The sequence below is a fragment of the Centrocercus urophasianus genome, unplaced genomic scaffold (assembly GCF_019232065.1).
Source record: "Centrocercus urophasianus isolate 14NV4802_14NV808 unplaced genomic scaffold, USGS_Curo_1.0 seq_73, whole genome shotgun sequence".
Classification (NCBI taxonomy): domain Eukaryota; kingdom Metazoa; phylum Chordata; class Aves; order Galliformes; family Phasianidae; genus Centrocercus; species Centrocercus urophasianus.
Genome location: NW_024885344.1, coordinates 7,810,957 through 7,832,140, shown reverse-complemented (window position 1 = coordinate 7,832,140; position 21,184 = coordinate 7,810,957). Strand labels below are relative to the sequence as shown.

The window sequence follows — 21,184 nt, the reverse complement described above, 5'->3', positions numbered from 1 at the left end:
TACTGTCCCCTGTCTCTCTGACTCCATCTGTGCACAGAGATGAAAGCTGGGGAAGAGGTTGGTTCTGACTTTTGCCTAAGGGCATATGAATGGGTGGACAAGTGCTGCCCTTACCACCATGACTATAGACAGTGTGAGGTAGCTCCAAAATGATGGATGCAAAAAAATATGCCTGCCATTCAGAAAGCCGAAGATTTGCTTTGGGATTCATTACTGAAAAGGTAAGAACCTAAAAGAAGCTGTAAGCTCAAAACCCTGATTTTCCCTTTAAAAAAAAAAAGGGGGGGAGGGAAGGGTGAACACATCAATTTTGTTCAGAATATTGTTGATTGTGGGGGCTAAATAAAAGACAATAAGTATGAATGTTACTAACAGAATTTAATTTAAACATTCTCTCTGTGATGTAGGGAGACTAAGTCAGCATCAGATTAATTTAACACAATCAGGCTTAAGGGAAAATGAGCAGTTTTCACAGCATATTCCAACTTTGACAACATACTGGCTTCAAATATTTGTCCATTTACCACAGCTGGAAAGCATCAGGGCATAAAATCAGATATATATGAGCACAATCAGCTCACATTTCTGATATCACAGTTTCCTGGAGCACAATTTATTCAAGTGTTAATCAAAAAAAAAAGGCAGTAACCCAGAAGGGATTAATGACAAACTACATAGCAAATATAAATCACAATAAACCTATTTTATATTTATATTACATATGTATGCATATTTATATATGTATTCAGCTACTTTGGTGGAATTTAGATGATGCCTTTAACTTGTTTAAAGTTTGCAGAAGGGTAATTAGTCTTAAATAATGAAAAATTGACTCAGGAATTGGGGCCACATTTCTAGACTGATTTCCAAAGGAAGGGAGAATTACCACAGTTACGATGTATTTCCATGGGATAAAGATACAGGATTCTCTCACACTCTTTTGGAATCCTCACTCTAACATTACTGCATAATATGGTGCACGTTATGCCTGGGAGATTGTTGCCAGTCCTAAGAGAACCAGACTTCAAGTACTATATTTGGGAGTCACTTCTTTATTAAAGGAAATGTTGCAGGAAACAGGAAGAATGCAAGGACTGAGCACACATATTCTGAAAGAATGCCAAACTGCAATTGCTGATGATACCACTCAGAAAAGGAGGGGAGGAATGACTTTTTCAAAGAATTTATTCACTCACCCAGTGTTCTTAAGAAAAATAAATAAATATATGGAAATCCAGCCCAAGTGAAACTAATGGAAGAGAACAACTTTGGCAGCTGAGATGTAAAATGGAGATCAAAAGGTCCAAGAGCAAGGTTGAGGAACAAGGAGGCAAATACATAGTGACAAGTAAATATGGTATTCCTTAAGCATATGGGAAAGTGGAACACCAGAAAAGCTGGTGGGACCTGCAAACTACCAGGATGCAAAGAATTCACATAGGGCAGAAAAGAAGATTGCAGAGAAGCTAAATGGCTCCTCTGGTTCAGCTTTCACTTCAAAGCAGGGAGCAGAAATGTATGACAAAGTTATACAAGTAATGAACTTGAAGCAGAACTGCCAGGCAAAGTTAGGGAGAACAAAATAAAACAAACAGTTCAAGAAATGCGATTGCTCCATCTTTCATAAAAATAAATCGTGCCCCTAATATGCAAGAATCCTCTAATAAACCTGGCTACTCCTCACTAGATGTAAGTTGCTTAAATTTGCAAAGCCTTTGAAAAAAGCTATCAGGATATCTTAATAAACAAAGGATAAGAGACAAGGTCTGTCATTCTTTTAGTATTAGTCAAGCAACTGAGAATTTAATGTCAAGAACAATATTAAGTTCTTTTTATAGAAGAATGGTGATAGTGCCTGAAGAATCAGCCTAAGACCATGTTGTTGAGTGCATTTATGAAGCATTTGAAAGAGTGAATGAAAATTAAGGTAATAAGTTGCATTGCTCATACAAAATAATAAAGATTGGTCAAAAATATGGAAGTTTTTTCCTCTCTCAACTATCCAAGCAACAGATATTAGAAGAAAGCTCACAATGGACATTGAATCTTACAGAAAATGCTTAGGTTTCAATTTCTGATCCTCACTGCCTATCACATATATTATACTACATATGTCCACGTATTACATATATGTACATGTATTATACTACACTTCCTGTGAGACATCATGATTATCAGAAAGTCATAATAAATAGCTCATGGGACATCACAAATAACTTGCTATAGCTAGTGTATCTATCTCAGTAGAGACAGACGCCCTGGGAAGCATGATATAGTGGGTGGCAAACCTGACCACAATAGAGGGTTGGAACTGGATGTGCTTTATGGTCCCCTCCAACCCAAGCCATTCTGTGATTCTAATATAGAACTTGAGTTGTGGTTTCCATTCTCTCAATATCCATTAAATACTGTACACATCCACACACAGACTAGATTTTCACTGACTTGGAATACAAATCCTGGATTCAGTAACTCAAGAATTTCCATTTTGATAGGCCTAATGTGAGATATTTAAGGTTCAATTTTTCTTGACTTAGACACATAACTTACACTTTACAATCTTTTCCTGCTTTAGGGTTTTTGTTTGTTTCAGAATTCCCTATTAAAATAAGATGAGAAATTCCCACCTACAATTCCTTCAGAAATCTCAATTGGCAAAATCCCAGCAATAGCTGGAGCCTTATTGCACATGCTGAAAGTGTCAGCACAGAAAGAAGTGAAGCTGTCATTTATAGTACATGTTGTGCAATTGGAAAGTCTAAAGTTAGAGAACACATTTTTGAGTTATCTCTACAGTTTGGTAAGTATCTCCAAACTGAAAGAGGCTTCTGATATCTATGCAAAGCACCATACTGGGGTAAAGCAGCTACATATGTAATCTTTTCTGCATAAAAATGTTCAGTCTCCATATCCACGCAATCTACTGCTGCTGTGCTTAGCACCAGAGAGATTCTCTATTACAGGACTACTTCTTTGTAGATATAGTCATAAATAATTCAAACTAAACAATAGTACACAGCAATTAAACAAACACACGTGTTGTAATAATCTACCCTTGTTTTTCAGTCCTTCCCTTGTATGGCAGTATTGAAATTACAGCCATTCACAAGAGTTTTCACACAGATCTCTGCATTTGGGCACAGAGGAACAGCCAAAGGAAAGACAGGACCACATTTCACTTTGTGCTTCTGAATTAACAAACATGTTCATAAATATTATCTCAATTACACAATATTAAAATGTTCCATTTTTGAAAGTAGCCTCAGAGTAATTTTCTAGGACAAAATTGTGAGATGGATGTTAAATGTTAAACAGAAGCTTTCTCCCTTCAAAGATAAAAACTGAAACAGAGGCTGTTCTCAGTGGGCAGACAGTAGTGTCCACTTCTCCTCAGGTGGAAGTCTGAACCTTTCAGCACTAAAAAGTTAACATGACAGGTTTGGGCAATGGCTTATGCTTGGACCACGGTATGTTGCAGTTATTAGTGTTGATGGTCAGAAATTTCCAACAGAAAGTCTTGGTTTCTAACACTGATGTGCTGAAGTTTACATTAGCTCTCAAACAGTTTAACTTCTAACATAAAATGCTTTAGTAGTTCATGGTTTAACAGGTGTTTAGAATGATATAAAGTGAGGCTACCAAAGGGTCCACCATAAAAAATATGGTTCTAAAACTTATCACAGGAGATTTCATCTCAACCCACACATAAAAGGTGTGCACATAAACATGTATGGCATCAGAAGAAACTTTTATTTGAGCTGTGTTAATCTGCTAGATTATGACATTGATTCAGCAAAGATTTCAAACCCATTTTTACTTCTCTTTGTCTAAGTAATCCCCTTGTTCTCTGTGAAATAACTCACGGCACATAAAGCTGTTGTAATGCATAAGATTTGCAAAGATTTTAGTTTAAATTACAAGTGATTGAAAGAACAGACTAAGCTCTCTTAAAACACTAACACACCCCTATAATCCAAATGTCTACTCAGCATTAATGAGCCCAAAACGCAAACTAAACTCAGAGTCCCAATTAAAGCTAGAAGCCACTAAGTGAGCAGAGCTACCTTTTTCTTCTTTATCACCCAATAAAGTCAGTTTCTACGCTGTTTTGCCAGCACAGGAAAATTCTTAGATACTAGAGTCAACATAGCTACCCTTACTTTCACAGTCCATAGCCCCTGCAACTTCTTATAAATCCTCTGCTGGTGGAGGATTTATTGATGATTATTAGCAGAAGAAAAAGTGAGAGCAACCTTTATGCTTCTCTGAATTCAGCAGGTCTTTGGCCAAACTGCCCAAAGGATCAGCATACAGTGACTGGTTCCCCAAAAGCTTTTCTTTTTTCCTCGTCTTTGCTGCTTGAGTAAGCCTAGGAGAGGAGGCAGCTTGCAGCACGGCAAGTATGCTAATGCCATATCAAACTAACTGCCATGCCAACAGCAATCACACACATGCCTGCTTGCACATTTCTGCCAAATAATCACTTAAGCAAACATCAACTACAGAGATTAGCGAAAGCATCTGACAACATGCAAATCAGGCAAGAAACATGGGCTGAAGGGACAGCTTAGCAAGTGAGGATTTAATAAAAGAAATGTGAGGAAGTTCCTGGATCAAAACTTACTGTGTATTTGGAAGATTTCAGAAAATCCTTTGTTGGCCTTGGAGGGACAGCTAGTAAATTTTTTTCCACTCCTTAGTCCCTACTGCATATCAGCTGCACCCAGGCAGGCTTCTAATAAAAGCAAATGACTCTTCTTCAGACAAAAACATCTTCGTGACCTCTGGGAACACAGCAATCCAAACAACCAAGCAGGCAGTCAGGTGACACAAACTACTGGGAAGCAATCAGAATATCTCAGGGGCCTTTCGTCAGCATCAGAAGCAAAACTAAGCCTGTATAATACAATGGCTTTTCATGAGAAAATCAAAGGAAAACCACCTTAGGTAGATCAACAAGTTCAAATTTTTTTCCTACTAAAATTAAGGCAGATTATCAGAAAAATCATTTGATTTATCTTGTACCTACTAAAATGTACACCACTCCAAACGCACTCGATGAAAACAATGATTCTGCCACAAGAAATACGAGAACAGTCACTACCCTTTATCAACATAATTGCACATTTGTGTCCTATTTTTAAGAATAGACACACAAATATATGACAAAAACAGACTAACAAATATACGAACATGCTTTCTAAATCTTAGGTTGAATTCTATAGCCCATCTTCTGAAGAAGTTCTTGCTGAAGCCTCAACTTTGTCTGAATAATAATTGGAGGATGTGTTCCAGTATTTGTATTCATCTCCACTTAACAGGAAGAATATGATTTAGTGAGCTGGAAAAGATCTCAGTATGAAAACAGAAGTTCAGTTGTCCCAAAACAGACAGAGATGCACTGCCAAAATACTGCAGGGACAGCATTGTATTAGAGATGCCATCTTTCCTACTGGTTACATCCAAGTCCCTTCCTGAATCACTTATATATATGTATATGTATATTATCTTTTCTTTAACATCTAGAAAAGTGCCTAGAAGAACACAATAGAAATCTTAACAGGGGCATTTTGAGCAAATAACACTCTTCTCTTTGTTGTTTGCAGGATGTAAATCTGTTAAAAAAAGCCAATACAATACCTGTTTTTATTAAAAAGATTTTGATATGGAACTACCTATATTTCCGTCACAAGATTCTCCAGACAGTGGGCTTTCTATTTCAGATTACAGAAGGGAGTGTACATTTGTATCATATTCTTAGGGTTGTTTTGCACTTTGAGATACATAGTGTGTGAGAGGTAGAGCTAAATAAATGAATTAGCAGCTCTCTTTTACTAGTGATATACCCGAAACAAGGTTCCTTAAATTCAATAGTCTGATCATCTTTGGATGGCAATGAAATTAATTCCATTTTCCCCAGGACTCTAAGAGACATAATCCAAGAACAAAACAGGTTTATGCCTGACATTCCATAGAACAAAATTTGAGAAGACAATTCAAGTCATGCTTACTGTTTTCGATCAGATAGGAACATTCTTACTTCCAGAGGTATCTATACATTTACTGCTCATTTTGGCACAGAATTCCTCATGTCTTGAAAGAATATCTGTTGAATACAATTACCTAGTTTTTACCTTTCTAACCCTTAAAGACAGCCTAAGGCAACAGGCAAGATGACAAAGTCAGCAGCAAAGTGGACTATCTTCCTTTACAGGCTTGGAAGGTAAAGACAAACTGTCCACTCTAGCCTGAGAAATATGCTTTCTCAAACTTGCTGCTTGCATAACATAGTGGTGCCTGTCTCTACCCCAGCTGGACCAGCCCCACTAAGACCCAAGAATAAGGAAAGAAGAGTACACATAGCCTTCTTCTCCCTCTCAGGTGTTCTGCCTGGTTTTACTCCTGCTGCTGGGAGGAAAACTTGTACAGATAGTAGGTCGCTCCAAAAATATTTGGAGACAGCAAAAAAAATCAATTTTATTTACAATATTGACTAGCTGCAGACCAGTGCCAAAACAGGAATTTCAACTTAAGTATTAGAGAATTTCTCTTCTTTATCTTCCCTCCCTGAAGGAACCTGTAGAGGGTATCATGTACAATTAAATGGGATGTTTATAAGGTCCAAGCTCCATGGGAAGACTACAGAAACTAAATGAGGAAGGACAATTTTTGTAACACCCTTTAGAACATTCAGCAAGCTTTGAAACAGTGCTGGTAGGCCTCAGAGGAGTGAGGTCCATTTTAAAATTTTACCTCCTCGTTTATTAAATGATGATGAGCTGGAGTCCCAAACACTATTTAATTTCAGAAACTATTTTCATCAGAAAATCTCCAAGTCTTGTAACACTCTTCTGCTCTGTCTGTACCCCTTCTTTGCAGCTGCCAGTGGATCAATCACATTCGCCAAGCAATATGTTAGATTTTACTCAACATAAGGAAACCAGATTTTGCCTCACACGGAATCAACTCTACTCCTCACCTCCAGAGGTTGTATGTAGAGAAAACAGAATCTTCTATTCAAGGAAGGCAAAGAAAGGCAGAGGCTTTTGGGGAGGAGGAGGAGGCAGGGTGTGAAATCACCTGACTGCACCAGTAATGCATCCAGCTTTTCTACATTCACATTCCCTCTTTTCATCTTCCGTGAAACTGCCTATAGCTGTGTTCTCTCAACCTTTGCTCTGAAAGAAGTTAAAAAGCAGTCTGCAAGATTATTTCAGTTTTTAAAAAGCCACTCTCGCATACGAAAGCCAGCAGAGAAATTAGACGGGTCTTAAAAAAAAAAAAAAAAAAAATTTAAAAAATAAAGCACCACCTCTCCCCACAACATTTGACTACTCATATTTTATTACAATCATAAATCATGGCGCCACTGCAGGAGGTAGTGCCAAATATTTTAAATAGTTCCATTATTCAATCCTTTGGAATAACATAAGGTGAGTGTATTGGTCAGTAGAGTGTCTACTTTCATAAAAACCCTTTCTACCTTTCTACCATGTTAAGATAAGCCACTATTAAAAAACTGAGCTACTTTCATACTATCTTGTCAAATATCACCTGCAACAGGTTGTTTTTTATGTTTTGGAGGTCCTTACTTTTTTACTAGTAAAAAGACTACTGGAGATTGAATAGGGTCTGAAAAGTAATAATGAACTTGGCATCACTGATTCAGCTCTTCTGGCAACTTGGAGCAAACAAAGTTTTAAGCAGCATATTCCATACTGACTGCCAACTCTTATTTCATATGATTGATCATGTCCATGTTAAAGATAGTGAGATAAAAAAGTTTCTCCAGCTCACAACAGCCTCAGTTGATACAAGATAATGCTTTGCAAAGCATATTTAATTATATATAAAAAAAGAAGAAACAGACAAAATACACATACAAAAAAAAGAAACCCACAAAACATTAATCTACTTGTCTTTATTTAGTTTGTATTACTGCTGGCACAAACAACATAATTTGAGGTGTCTTGGAATTTAAGAGGCCTTCTCTGAACTTCTTTGGTTGATGTTGTGTCAGTCCACAGATACAGTTGCATTGCTTCTTACACAGCTATAAAGCTCTGTGGGCTATTGTGATAAAATGCAAAACTTCCACATTACAGAAAACATTGCTCCTTCCCTTTGTTTCATTTTCCCACTTTTCTGCTGAAGAAAGCTTATGTGAGAGGACAGACACAGATTTCCCCCCAAATCTCCTGAAATGCATATTGAATATTTGACAATGCCCACTTCTCTGTTTTCCTCTGCATGGCTCCATCAGAGAGAACTCCCTATGCATTCAAAGGAGCACAATGGATAATGATTTCCAAAGAATTAACTTGGAGCTATTGAGACTTAGATGTTTTCAAATACATCCATTGTGCACAAAAAAAAAAAAATTCTAGACTACCCGAGCTACTCTAGAAGAGTCTTTTTTTGCCTTTCTCAAAACATCCATTCCTTGAGCCATCCCTGGAGTGCATTACTGGGGCTGATTTCTTAGTGCAGTGAGTTCCATCAGTCAAAGCTCAACAGATTCAAATAATATCAGGATATGGATATAAATTAGTGAGACAGACCCTGAATAGTTTTGACAGGTTTAGTAAGTATATATAGCGACACAGAATGCTATTCCTGCTGTCAGACATCAATATGTAGACAGAAGATTGGGGGCACCATGGAAACTCAGTGACATAAGAGTGGTATTGATTGGACAGAAAATGAGGCTGCAATTTAAGCTTAAGGCTGCCAGAGATGCCAAGAATGGAGAATGACCTCCAGCAGTGAATTTTCAGCATAAGCTCCCTGTGAACGAGCCAGTCCAAGAAGGATAAATCAGGGACAATCTCACCAGGGATATGGGTCGACCAAATGCAGACTACCCTAAGCAGATGAGAATCACTGTGTGTGTGCACGTTACAGTGACCTAGTTTGTTCAAAGACAGCATTTTGAATGGTTTATTATAAAGAGGCTTGAAACAAAGAGACTTCCTCAATTAAAGTCCTGAAATGAATCCTCTCAATGAAAATGCTTTTGATACACTGATCAGCAAGAGGCTGTAAATATCGAAGCAAAGCTTGCATTGTTAAAAATCAGTTCCCGCAGAAAACACCACTGTTGTAGTATATAGGTAATGGGGCCCCCTGAACAGAGCGCTAAGTTTCATGAGCAACTTCCATTCCGTTCCTAATGCCCCAGTGTGCAACTTTAACATACAATAATCCCATCTTCCTGCTGCAGAAAATGCACTCAAATAGAGCAAGGTCTGAGTGACTGTAGAAGAGCATTTTTAATTATCATCCGAGGACTCTGGAATAACTGAAAAAGAAACATATGACTTGAGAAGTACCATGCTGGAGCCATGACTGCTAGAAGTCAGCTAAGTAACACACACCAGCAAGGAAGGATGAACCTACACAAAACATACATAAGCACAGGTGAGTCCTTAGTGCCAGCTGGAGCGTAGAAAAATACAGGTATATGGTAACCAGGAAACCACTATGCTTTCTATTACTATAGCCAAACTAAGCAAGCTGGCAAAGATATATCAGGTATATCTCAAAGAACTGTTGATTGGCATGGTGATAATTGAAAGAAGTATGCTGTTGTCAGGTCACTTCTACACTACAGACAAAGAATAACTCATTCATGGAACAAAGATTTGTTGCTAATTTCTCTTTTTTAATCTTAGATTTGGCTTTGAAGCATGCCAAAAATCAGTAAGCTTCTCTCCTTCAATTTCATCCAAAGCTTCATAAGCAATAACTCATCAAAGAGTTTAGTGTAAGCTGGAGACAGGTGTATTAGATCCCCTCATTTTCCTTCTCTTTAAGGAAAAATCACTAAATTACACAGCAAGTTTTTAGTTGCTGAGTTTTGTGGGGGTTTTTTTTGTTTGTTTGTCATTTTCATTGAAATGTCTTCTCCATTCATTTCTAAGTTTTCATTTCTATACCAAATTAGTAATTTTTGTCACAGCTATTCACATTCTTTTATCCTTTCAGAGGTAATTCTACTCAGAGGTATTTTTTCTTTTGTTTTATTTCCAGGCTGTTTCTTTTCAGGGGGGAAACAGAAATACATTAAAAAAAAAAAAAAAAAAAAAAAAAAAAAAAAAAAGTCTGCTTTGTACACCAGCTCAAGCACATTGTTTTGAAAATGTTAAGGACGAGAAATTCTTTATAATGACTTTTCTTGTACCTTTCACTCCTCTCTCTATTCCTTCTCTCCTCCTAACACAACCTAATACAACCAAAGTTATACACTTACTCTATTTGTTAACCAAAACGTTGAGCTTTCCTAAAAGCTTAGAATAGTCATGACCAAAGGGGAACAAAAGAAAGGACAGCGGAGTTCAAGTGCTGATGAGCTACTGGTAGTGCTCTTCCACTGTACTAGAAGCCATTTAGGGCAAATAGGATCTAATTTAAAAGCCTACCACTATCCATAGCTTCAGGGCTATCTCACAGAGAAGGATTTAACATGTTGCAAATGTTCCTACAATGCTCCTAAGAACCTGCCATCCTGTAATCCAGCTTCACAGCAAACTGCTGAACTAACACACAGTAGGCATTCACGACCAAAGTGGATCACTTGCCATACAGAAGAGATAGATATGTGACACCCACTGACTATATAAAAGTGTGGGAAAGGTCCCGAAGAAAAGATTACCTTTTCCTTGCACAAAGTTCTGCTTTTAAGAAGAGAAGATGAAGGAGTACAAGGAGTCAGAAGCATCAGAATTGGAAATCATAATACATTTGCAGAATCTGTATGCTGAGTAGGAGAAAACTGTATTTTCACCATTGGTACAATGATACTTTCTCCCAGCCAATCCCTCCATAAGAAAGAGAACACAAACTAACAGTAGCTATAAATAAGCACTAGCAAGATTCAGCTGTTTCACCAAGAGAAAAGTAGAAATACAAAGGTTAAGTACAAATGAAAAAAAAAAAAATTAGTAATAGAAAGAAGTGCTCAGACAGAAGATACAACACAACCTCGGTTATCCACAGACTCAGCCGGGACACTTCTGGCACAGAGCACCTGGAAGCTGCAGGAGTTCTGCTACCCTGGGGTCTCTGCTGCCCTCCTGTCCTCTCAAACTGGATCAGCCAGAGAACTCCTGTTCCCTTCTCCGCTGTGTCACGTCCCCTCACCACCCCCTCTTCTCCCCCTTTATCGCTCCCACGTCCCGACACATGCCCATCCCGAGCGGAGCGGACAAACCCACGGGGGATCCCGAAGCACCCCACCACCCCTGGGAACCCCCAGACCTCGGCCCCCGCCTGCCCCTCGGCCAGGTTCTCCCCAATCATTCCCGGGGAATAAGGGGGGAGGAAATCAGAGGAGACGAGGCGGTAAGGGGGAGAACCCCCGGGTGCGGGGTGATTGGGCGAAGCGCTTCGCATCTCGCCCGAAGGAGCGGGTTCGGGAGGCAGCTCCCTCCGGCAGCCCCTGGCAGCCCTCGCCGTCCCCTCGGACTTACTTCGGGCGGCGAGAAGCGCTTCTCCCGCAGCTGTAAGGGGCGAGCCGCGGGCGTCCCCGGTGTGCGGCGGGTGCTGCGGGTGCTGCGGGTGTTGTCGGCGCCGCGGCTCCGCTTCCCCACGGACCTCCGACTCACGCCCCGCTCCTCCCTCTCCCCGTCTCTCTCTCCCGCTGGAGATTTCTTCCCTGAGATTTTTATACTGGAGGCAGGGAACCTGATCCTCGCTTTGACTCGACAGACCCCGGGCTGCGGCGAGCCGCCGAGAGGAGGGAGGCAGAGGCAGGCGGGCGCCGGGGCAGTGCTAGCGGCCGCGCTGCCCCCTCGTGTGATGATGCGGCGGGGGTGCGTCGTCTGGCGGGTCACCCGCGGGGCAGCCTCGCCTCCACTGCCCGGGGGGGGTTTCGGGAGGCGGGACGGGGCCGCTCCGCCCGCACACCGGGCTCCCGAGGCGCCCCCGCTGCGGGAAGAGCGGACCCCGCCCGCACCGGGACCGGGCACTGCCCTGCCTGCCCCTCCGCACCTAGCCCTGCTGAGGCTACAGCCTCCTAATGGGCACCAACTGGCTCTTGCCTGGAGAGGATTTGGCTGGCGGGAGTACGGGGAGCTCTAACTTGACTTCCAGTGTCCCGCTTAGACCTGGACTGGAAATACTGGGTTGTGGGGGAAACAGCATCTAATTTCAGTTCTAGCTGAAAACACCACAAGAACAGCTTTTCTCGTGGTATTCCAATGCTTCTGGTTGCTGGAGTTATATCAAGGTTTCCACTTTTTTTTTTTTTTTTTTTTTTTTTTTTTTTTCCAATTTTTTCAACTTTTAGGTTCATTACATGCATTGAATAAGAATGTACCCCAGCCCACAACTTGATTTAAAACAAAGTGGACTTGTTCCAAAGTCCTGGCAATTTCTGTCTAATTTCTGATCCCCAGAGCAATTCTCTCTCTCAATTTGAAAGACTGAGCCCATTGACTGCTTGGGTCTCAGCTTGCATCTCCTGCTCCAGGTTTGCACAGAAATCCAGTTCAGATTCCTCTCCTGTTTCCAGAGGAATGAGCTAAAAAAGTAATTTGTCTGGCACCGTACGCATTGCATCATCTAACACCTACCATCTGTGACAATGGAAAGCACTGTGTTGCTGGTCCCGGCGTGGGCAATTGCACCCACCTGGAGTCTTTCTTAGTAAAGTAAACTATTCCCTTCCATCCACACCTTGGCATCTTCTTTTCATCACGCAGTTATGTGTTTAGTCCTGGCATGGTTGTTAAGGATTTGCACCACTGGCAGATTTAATGACAGTGATGTAAGTTAAAACAACAGCTTTGATTTGCAGTGCAAAGTGGTGACTTGAGAAGGAGAGAACATTCCTTCTAACAACTGGCTGAGTGGAAATGAGCACTCAATACTATACTTCGTGTTCATGTTTCAGACTATGCAAAGCTGAATAGATACCTGATAGCCAGCTTGCACCTTTCTGAGGGCTTCTCCATGAAATTCTGGCACTCCAAGCACCACGTATGTCTAGGAAAAGGCACTTCCATCAAAAAACACCTGGTAGTGGTTGACATCTTAAGCCCTCAGTGGTTCCCCATCCAACCACAATAGCACATTTCAGATGCTCAACTGTGTCCAGTTAACATAGAGGAAGTATGGAAGAGGATTAAGTCTGATCTGATTAATACCAAAACACATTGCATCAAAACGGGTCAAGAAATTTATTCTCTTTTATACAGAAACCTGTGCCTTGGCTAAAGACTGAAAATTTTTTCAGCTTCTAAGCCAATAGTGGAAACTTTCTGCAGAAACCAACCGCTTTCCACAAAAATGGTGCACAGTATCAGGAGCATAATTTGTCTGCTAAATCCTAGAAGCAAACTTTGAGCAAATCTGGTTGCAGCCTTTCTCTGTACCTGGTTTCCCACAGCTCATGAATGAATTTTCTGACGCTGAGTTTACATGCACTGAAATTGGTTTGGGGTGGTATGGCTTGGTCTAGACTCAAAGCCTAAAATAAAACTGCAGATGAGGTCAACACAGCTGCTCAGAGGACAAATGGCCTGAAGCACTTAAGAATGAAAAAGAAAGTATCTCAGTCGTAGGTAGACAGAAAGGGAAAGTGTAGAATGATTAAATCACAGAACATCCCAAGTTGAAAATGACCCACAAGGATCATCAACTCCTAGCTATGCAAGTGTGTTTTAGTGTTGTGTCTCATAGACACCTTGAGGCTTAACTGAAGTTTCCACTGCACTGCAAAAAACACTATTCAAATGCAGAAAGATTCTCTTTGCTGCAAATTGAACTACTCTTTGATGCCTTTGAAATTAATTAAGTATAACACATGAATTTCTTGACTGAATCTTTGCCACTGAGAGACAGGTTGTAAAGAGGTGGAAAGAGGTGAGACAGTTGGTCAATACAACTGTCTTGAAAGGATCTGTGTGACTACTTCTGCCAAGAAAAACTTAACAACTCCATATTAATCATTGCCTCAAAGGTGCCTGTTGTGGTTCCTGATGAAAAAGAATAGGGTGCTATGGAGAAAAAGAGTTGATGGAAGGCAGGCTCTGACCATTCATTTCCCACAGGGATGTTTTCTTCATTAAAAGAGTTGTGAAGCTGGAGAGATTTACCTCAAGAACTTCTCTACTGTTTTGTCTCTTCTGTCAAGGCTTTATTTCCTACACAATCTTTGGAGCAACGGCTTATTGTAAGCTTCCTGTAACCTATAGGAAAGTCCATAGTGAAAAAAAATAGTCTTGTATTATTACTTTCCTGATCTGGACACACAGATGATCCTGAAAGGAGAATTTGACTCCAGATTCTAAGTGTCTTTAACATCCTCAATGTTCATTTACAGCTGCAGGTTTCAAAACAACAACAACAACAATAGAATACAAAACAAAAAAAGATGAAGAATGGACTGGCAGCTGTGGAAGGCCAAGTTCGACTTCCATGTATCTACGTTGATATACAAAACCATAGCAGTGATAGGGCTGAATTCTCTTTTAAAAAAGGAGAGCTAAGGGCTAGAAGTAATGAAGTTATAAAAGGACTTCTGTGATGCCACTTGCAAATGTTCTTGTAAGCAAGCCAGAAGAGTTAGATACTGAGCATTTCTATCTGAAAATGTTCAAGGCAGTCTTGAGGAAGGAATCTCATGTCATCGTGTTAGTGCCAAAATGTAAAAAACCACCCATAATAAATTCCTTGTCACTGAAGGTTTTTTTCCTTTTAAAAGATGTGAACAAATCTTCCCTTTGAAGCTGGGCTTTTCAGTACTTTCAGGTAATCATTTTACCGGGAGACATTTGGACCTTGTCAGCTTCCAATGGGAGCTTAGCACTCCTTTCCTGAGATGCCCTCAAAACATTCTGACTCTGAGCCTCAGAGTACAAAGTCAAAAGATGAGGTTTTATGTAATTCACTCCCAAAAGATGATTTGGGTCTCACTTCTGACTAGAACGAGGATGTACTTTTCGAAAAGCAAACAAAGCCACTTGTGCAGCAGTTAAAAGGTCAGCTTGGTCTGAGCTCCCTTTGTTTGCTTCGCAAACACTGTGAGTATCACTTCCTTTCTTTCAGTCTCTCTAGCCATCAGCCACAGTAGCTCCAGAAAGACAGAATGTGAATCCAAGAGGGCAGAACAGAGAACTGGAGTACTGCTTAAATATTTTTTCACCTTTTGCTCCATTGTTTTTCCCAAGCTATTGAGCTGCCAAACGCTGGCAACTGAGTGCCCCATATCTCCACTCCTCTGCTGAGATCGAATTTCCATTAGCGATACTGAATTATTTAGTGAATGCATCAAACATGGAAATCAACCACTTCTGAGCCGTGTTCCTTCTCACTCTGTCTCTCATTTCAAGTCCACCCAACAGCAGGCTTTTGATCACCAGGACTATCAACCTTATAATTAGAATAGAAAACATCCATGGAGCTCAAAAATATATATAATTATTAACTGTATAATGTATTAAAAATCCATTTTCCCAGGTGTATGCAGAAGAAGAGAAACAGAGTGAAAACCCAAAGAGTTGTTTTTTCACAGAAATACGCTAAAAAATACTGATGTTTTTAAAAGTAAGCCACCATGCCAGACCTTGGTCTTATGCTTCAGTTAGCAAACTATAAGTACGTGTTGCAAATTTACACATGTCATTGGTTCTATTTTCTACGATGAGATTAAAGCTCACGTGCTCAAAATCATTCATGTGCATGCATCTGCATGTTGCAGTTTGAAACCCAGAAATACAACACAACACAGCAAACCTTTTCAGACCCCAGCATTTAAAAGAATGCCATTCATGTGTTGGCCTCTCTCACTATTTTCTTCTTTTGTGCTGGCAATTCTGGGAATGGATGTCTTAACATATTCAGGATTTGAAATCTATTTTATATATATATGTATGAAAATATATGTAAGCAACAACAACAGCAACAAAAAGCCATGGTTAAAAAAAAATTGCATTGAATAGACTTTCACTTTTTTTTTTCCTTCTTAGATAAATTTTGTTCATTTTACCTAGGTTTACAGTTTGCCAAGAGGTATAAAACAAAATAAAATGGCACTTTATTTTAAAAGGCAAAATCTTATTATGTTTCCTTTTCTTTTCTTTTCTTTTTTTTTTTTTTTGACACTGTATTTTTGGGTAAACAGTAAATCTAAATAAAATCCAGAAACTAAATATTCTTCCATTGGAGTAAAACCAAAAAAATGGACATTTTGATTTCATTTCAAACTTCTGGCAGAAAATTACTGAACCTATAGAATGAAAATATCCTTTTCACTTTACTTCAGGAAGAAGTTGATTTTCAGACATCTAGTTTTTCTCAAAGCACTGTGTGTCTACCTGCCTAATTATTGGCTTTAGAAGTAGTAGTATCAGAAGCAGTAGAAAGTAGTAACCATTACCCCACAGAATCAGCCCTTAATGCTTTGTTAGGGCAGTCAGTCAGTATCAGAGCTAGTACTAAGGAGCTTTCCTCTGAGCACTGAACTGAGATTGTCAACTTTATTCTCAGTGACAAGCCAGTGGTAACAAATTTGAGGCACTAACTGCGCAGTGAGCAAATGACTTATAAATAAAAACTATTCTAATCGTGTGCCAATAAGCCCAGCTGTAACATACAACTGTTTTCCAGTTGTAAGTAAAATTATGGTAACCACATTTAGATATGCACAATAAGTACTCTTTAATTGTAATGTTTATATAATTTAGAGGGAAAAAATATCTTCCTTTAAAAAGTAATTACTCCTTCAGTGGGAAGCTACCATTAGGACACTCTCTGAATTTACAGCAGCATGCAAATATACATTATGTATGAACAAAGAAGAAATTCCACTTATAAAAATGCTCTCTTACCTTTTAAAATGATTTGTTTGTCAATTTGGAAAGGGTTCACCTGTGTAATTATGATTATGCTAAACTTTGTGTTTGAAGACATAAGTGGTTTGGAAATGTTTTCCTTATGTGCAATCAAATGATGAGACACTCTCCTTCAGTGCGAGCATGGAACAGACAGCTTAATCCTTGATTATAAATTTCAGTAAAATCACAGCAATAGGAGAAACACTGAGAATTTAATATTGGCAAGTAATTACTAAGCATGTTTAGAAATACCATCACTGAGACTGCTTTATAGCTTTATTCTACCACAAATATCTTTCGAGACTGTTGTGGCTCAGACTCCGTTTACACTTTAGTACTACTTCAATGGATAATAGTAAAAGTTTGCATATACCTTCAGAGGTTTTTATCTTCACTTAGGAGTGAAGTCAAGCCTGTAAAGGACTGAGACTCACAGTGGTCCAAGTAGCAGAAACTTATCAATACAATAGGACATAATAAAACTAAGGCCCTCAAAATTGTTACCGCTGAGGACAATAGGGTTGCAAAGCTATTCTAGTAACAGCCTGCTGACATTTTCACAACTAAGTACATTAAAAAGTGAAGTCATTTTAGAGTTAGGTAGTACTCTCACCGTACTAGCATTTTTAAAGATAAATAGCAAAAGGGAAATTTAGGACATAATGTAGAAACATAAACACACAATCTGAATAACCAACATAAAGTTCTACTGTCAGAAACATGAGAACTAGAAGATAAACAGCTTTGTCCCGCACATGTGCATGCTGTGTTGGTTAATGTAATGGCCATGATTTTCCTCCCTAAGAACAAAATTATATACATGTGTTCTTAACTTACTGGCAATTTCTTGCTTGAGATTTGAGCCAGTTGCATTGCTCCCTTAAAGCTCATAAAGCACAACAGATCTTTGATGGAAGCTCCTGTGGGATGCTGTCGGCTTCAATGTCAGCTCGATCTAAGTCTTCACACTCAGGCATTTTACAAAATGTGACATTATCATCCACAGACTTAGACTTCAAAAAAAAGAAAAAAATAAAATAAAATAAAACAAAATAAAACAAAATAAAATAAAATAAAACAAAATAAAATAAAATTCTTCACCATCCACATTAAAGGTTTCATACTAATGTTAAAGAATGGAGACTAGTACAGACAATACTAGCACTCCTTGCTAAATGATATGTGCTTCTCCCCAGAGACATAGTTTCCAACATTATGCATAGAATTAGACGTGCACTTTTCAATAGCAAAAAGTGAACAAGAAATAAAAGGAGAGGAAGTCCTGGTTATTCCACTCTCACTTCTAAGAAAAAGGTTTGAAAATATCAACGTTAAATGCTTGCTGAGAAATTTAGAGTTAATTAAAAAAATCAGAATACACATGTTAAAATCTACGTAATATAATGCCTTATGATAAACATATAAAGGTTAAAATTTTGACAGTTTTTTTTTTTCATATTTTTAACTCTGAACTGTCAGTGTAGTGAGAAAGACCTACCAAAATCACCAGACTCACATTCCATGTTAGTTTCTTCTGGTTTCTCTTCCAGCATAATCTTCACTGCCGTGGTTCTTCCTGTGCATGAGGAATTAAAAGAACATAGGAAAGCTATCTCCTGTGCAGAATATATTCTGACATCCCTCAAAAGACCTTGATTTTAGGCTCATTTTGACAAAACCATGATAGCTATTTCTGGCAATCATTTTGTCCAAACTTTTCATTTTTGGTTTTAAACTCACGAGATGCTGAAAGGAGGTGGGTTTGATAGACATTTTTGTTTCCGCATCAAGGAACACAATCAATCTGGATAATGTTCCAAAATCTACAGCTGTACTTGCCTTTGGATTCATTATTTCTGCTGAGAAATGGAAATGAACTCTCATACTTGCTCTTTGGAGATCCATCAAGAACACTGTACCTTTTGATGGCTATGAAATCTGCTAGTGCTGCCTATGTTTTGCTTAAAACTAGGAAACACAGTCTTAGCTAAGACCTGTAGTCCCTTTTGTTCCATGAGTAGTATTAATGATAACTACTACACTTCATTATTGATGAAAGGATACTAAAAATCTCTCAGAACTTAAGAGGACACATGAAGTTGTACCTCACTGTCAGTATTCTTTTTCTTCCAGTTTGCTTATCAGTATTATAAGAGAAGGCATATAATTCTACTTAAAGCTCTTCAGAATTGTGTTTGCCTCTCCTGACTATTTCTTTGCCAATAACGCAAGATAAGTATTAAGATACAGTGAAATGGGCCTTTCTAAACAGATTAAGGTCCTTCTTCCTCTTTGCATCTCTACCCTCTTCAACATTTTGCCTTTCTCTTTTTAAATATTGTGCATCTTTCTTCGCCTGAATGATGGTAGTAAAATCCTATTAGGATAGTGTAAATAATGTGCATTTAGAAACTGCGCCACTGTCAAGGAGTTGAAAGTGGTAACAAGACAAGATCTGTGTTAGGAATCACTGTCAGCTACCTGAAGGCAGTCTAATATTTAATGAAATGTTTCACAGTATTTAAAAGAATCTCGTGCTCCTGTGTAACTTGCCTACTTACATTTTCTCCACCATTTCTTTTTCAGAACTAGAAAACGTGAGGCTTCAACCAAGAGCTTGCACAAGTTCATGAACCTGTAGCACTATTACTGTCTGAACTCTTTCTTTATTAATATGTTTTAGATTTTGATTAACTCTTGTTGGTATGCTTGTGTTTGTGACATCTGTTTTGTTTCAGCTGTCTAGGGAAGGAAATGAGGAACACTTTTATTGTTGGATTGACTGCCTTTAGCATCTACTGCTATGATTCATTTTTCAGTTGAAATATTGTTTTGGAATGTGGTAACATGATACTCCCTGTAAGTCTCAAATTGTTCCTACAATGATAGTCAAAAAACCAAGACACCTAATTTTGAAGCACAGTCATATACCCAGGTCACAAGTGTAATTCAGTGCTCTGTATATAATGCTTTTCCCTGGTTATTCAGACGATGAAAGAAGTGTTAGGAATGTCTGAACTTGTTTAGCAAGTGTGTTTTTTATTATACACAAAATTGAAAAGTGAAGATGAGAAAGGTCCCTGCAAACTGATACACTACCTGGTCTGGCCAGGAAAAAGTCATCCATCCTTCATGGAGACCTGGTTTATTAACAGGAATTATATTTTCATTCAATCCTACGTGAACCTTCACAGCTGGAGTTTCCTCTACAGTCTAATACTCAGCTTCATTTTGTAAGGAATGTCCAAAACATACTATAGACAGACTATGCAGACATACATTCAAACTCTCCTCCCCATGGTGCCTATTCTCACCTCTGATTTTCCCCAGTGACATAATAAGCCAGCTGCATAAGTGAGTCAGAAAAAAACATCCAAATCCTTGCTACAAAATTTGATGTAGGAAAGGGGAGTTAAGGCAAATTTGGTTGGGTTTACCGTTACTAAAGAAGGAAAAAAAAAAAAATAGGTAAAATCATTGGAATTTGCACCTTTCTGGGCTGCAACAACAACCTGTTCAGCGTACTTCAAGATCACTGCTACTCAGACTCACTGAACATCAAGCTATCACCCAAGCTGTTACACAAAACTGCCATTGATTTAAATTTTCCTTTTAAACTCTCCTCTGACTACGACTTTTCAGGATTCAGATCTCCCCCACTAACATTACTGAATGGAATTTGAGAATGGTCAGCAATACTATTTTAAAATTCAGGTGCCTTGTTATTTGGGACAGAAGAGAACACGAAAAGCATTGTACTTGAAACCACTTCAGAATCCAGGTCACTCTTAAGCTCAGGCTGTCTGAAAAATGAAGACAAATTAAAGAAAATGGAAAGTGATTTCCTGTTCCCTGTGTGCAGAATTACTTAACCAATAATGTGAAAACTATAACACTCATAACTGCAGAAGTCATTAAATAACCCTCTTCTAACCTGAAGATACCTTGTTTACTACATCTCATTAATATTAAGATGTGGGACAAGAATTTTTATTTTTGATTAACACTCCTATGCCAGATTTTGGATTATGACTTAGAGAATGTATTTCTTAAATTAACATATAAAGCAGAGTAAATTATTCACTTCTGCTAAGGTCTGATTCTTCGTGGATGATGGCAGACTTTTGTTTTTATTTAAGGGCTACAACTAAGAATCAACATATTTATTACAAGAACTTGAAGTATCGAGAACACGAAGATTCATCAATATTATTTTCATCTGTGTAATGGTGGTATAACTGATGGTTAAGGAAAGTTAAACTCAGCGATTATTTTCTTTATGTTACTACGTGAAACCAACACTGAGTCTAAATTCAAGCCTCTGGATGCTACCTTGCATGGGTGTA

At 38.8% G+C, this 21,184-nt stretch overlaps 1 protein-coding gene across 3 annotated transcripts in view; it reads right to left on the bottom strand.

Annotated features, from left to right (window-relative positions):
- PTN (pleiotrophin) overlaps positions 1–11,518 on the bottom strand; it is a 70,315-nt gene extending 58,797 nt beyond the window's left edge. For all 3 annotated transcript variants that reach the window (XM_042838092.1, XM_042838091.1, XM_042838093.1), the window contains exon 1: positions 11,472–11,518. The gene's annotated coding sequence lies outside the window, so the exon portion shown is untranslated. The remainder of the gene's footprint in view (positions 1–11,471) is intronic.
- Between the last annotated feature and the right edge of the window lie 9,666 nt (positions 11,519–21,184).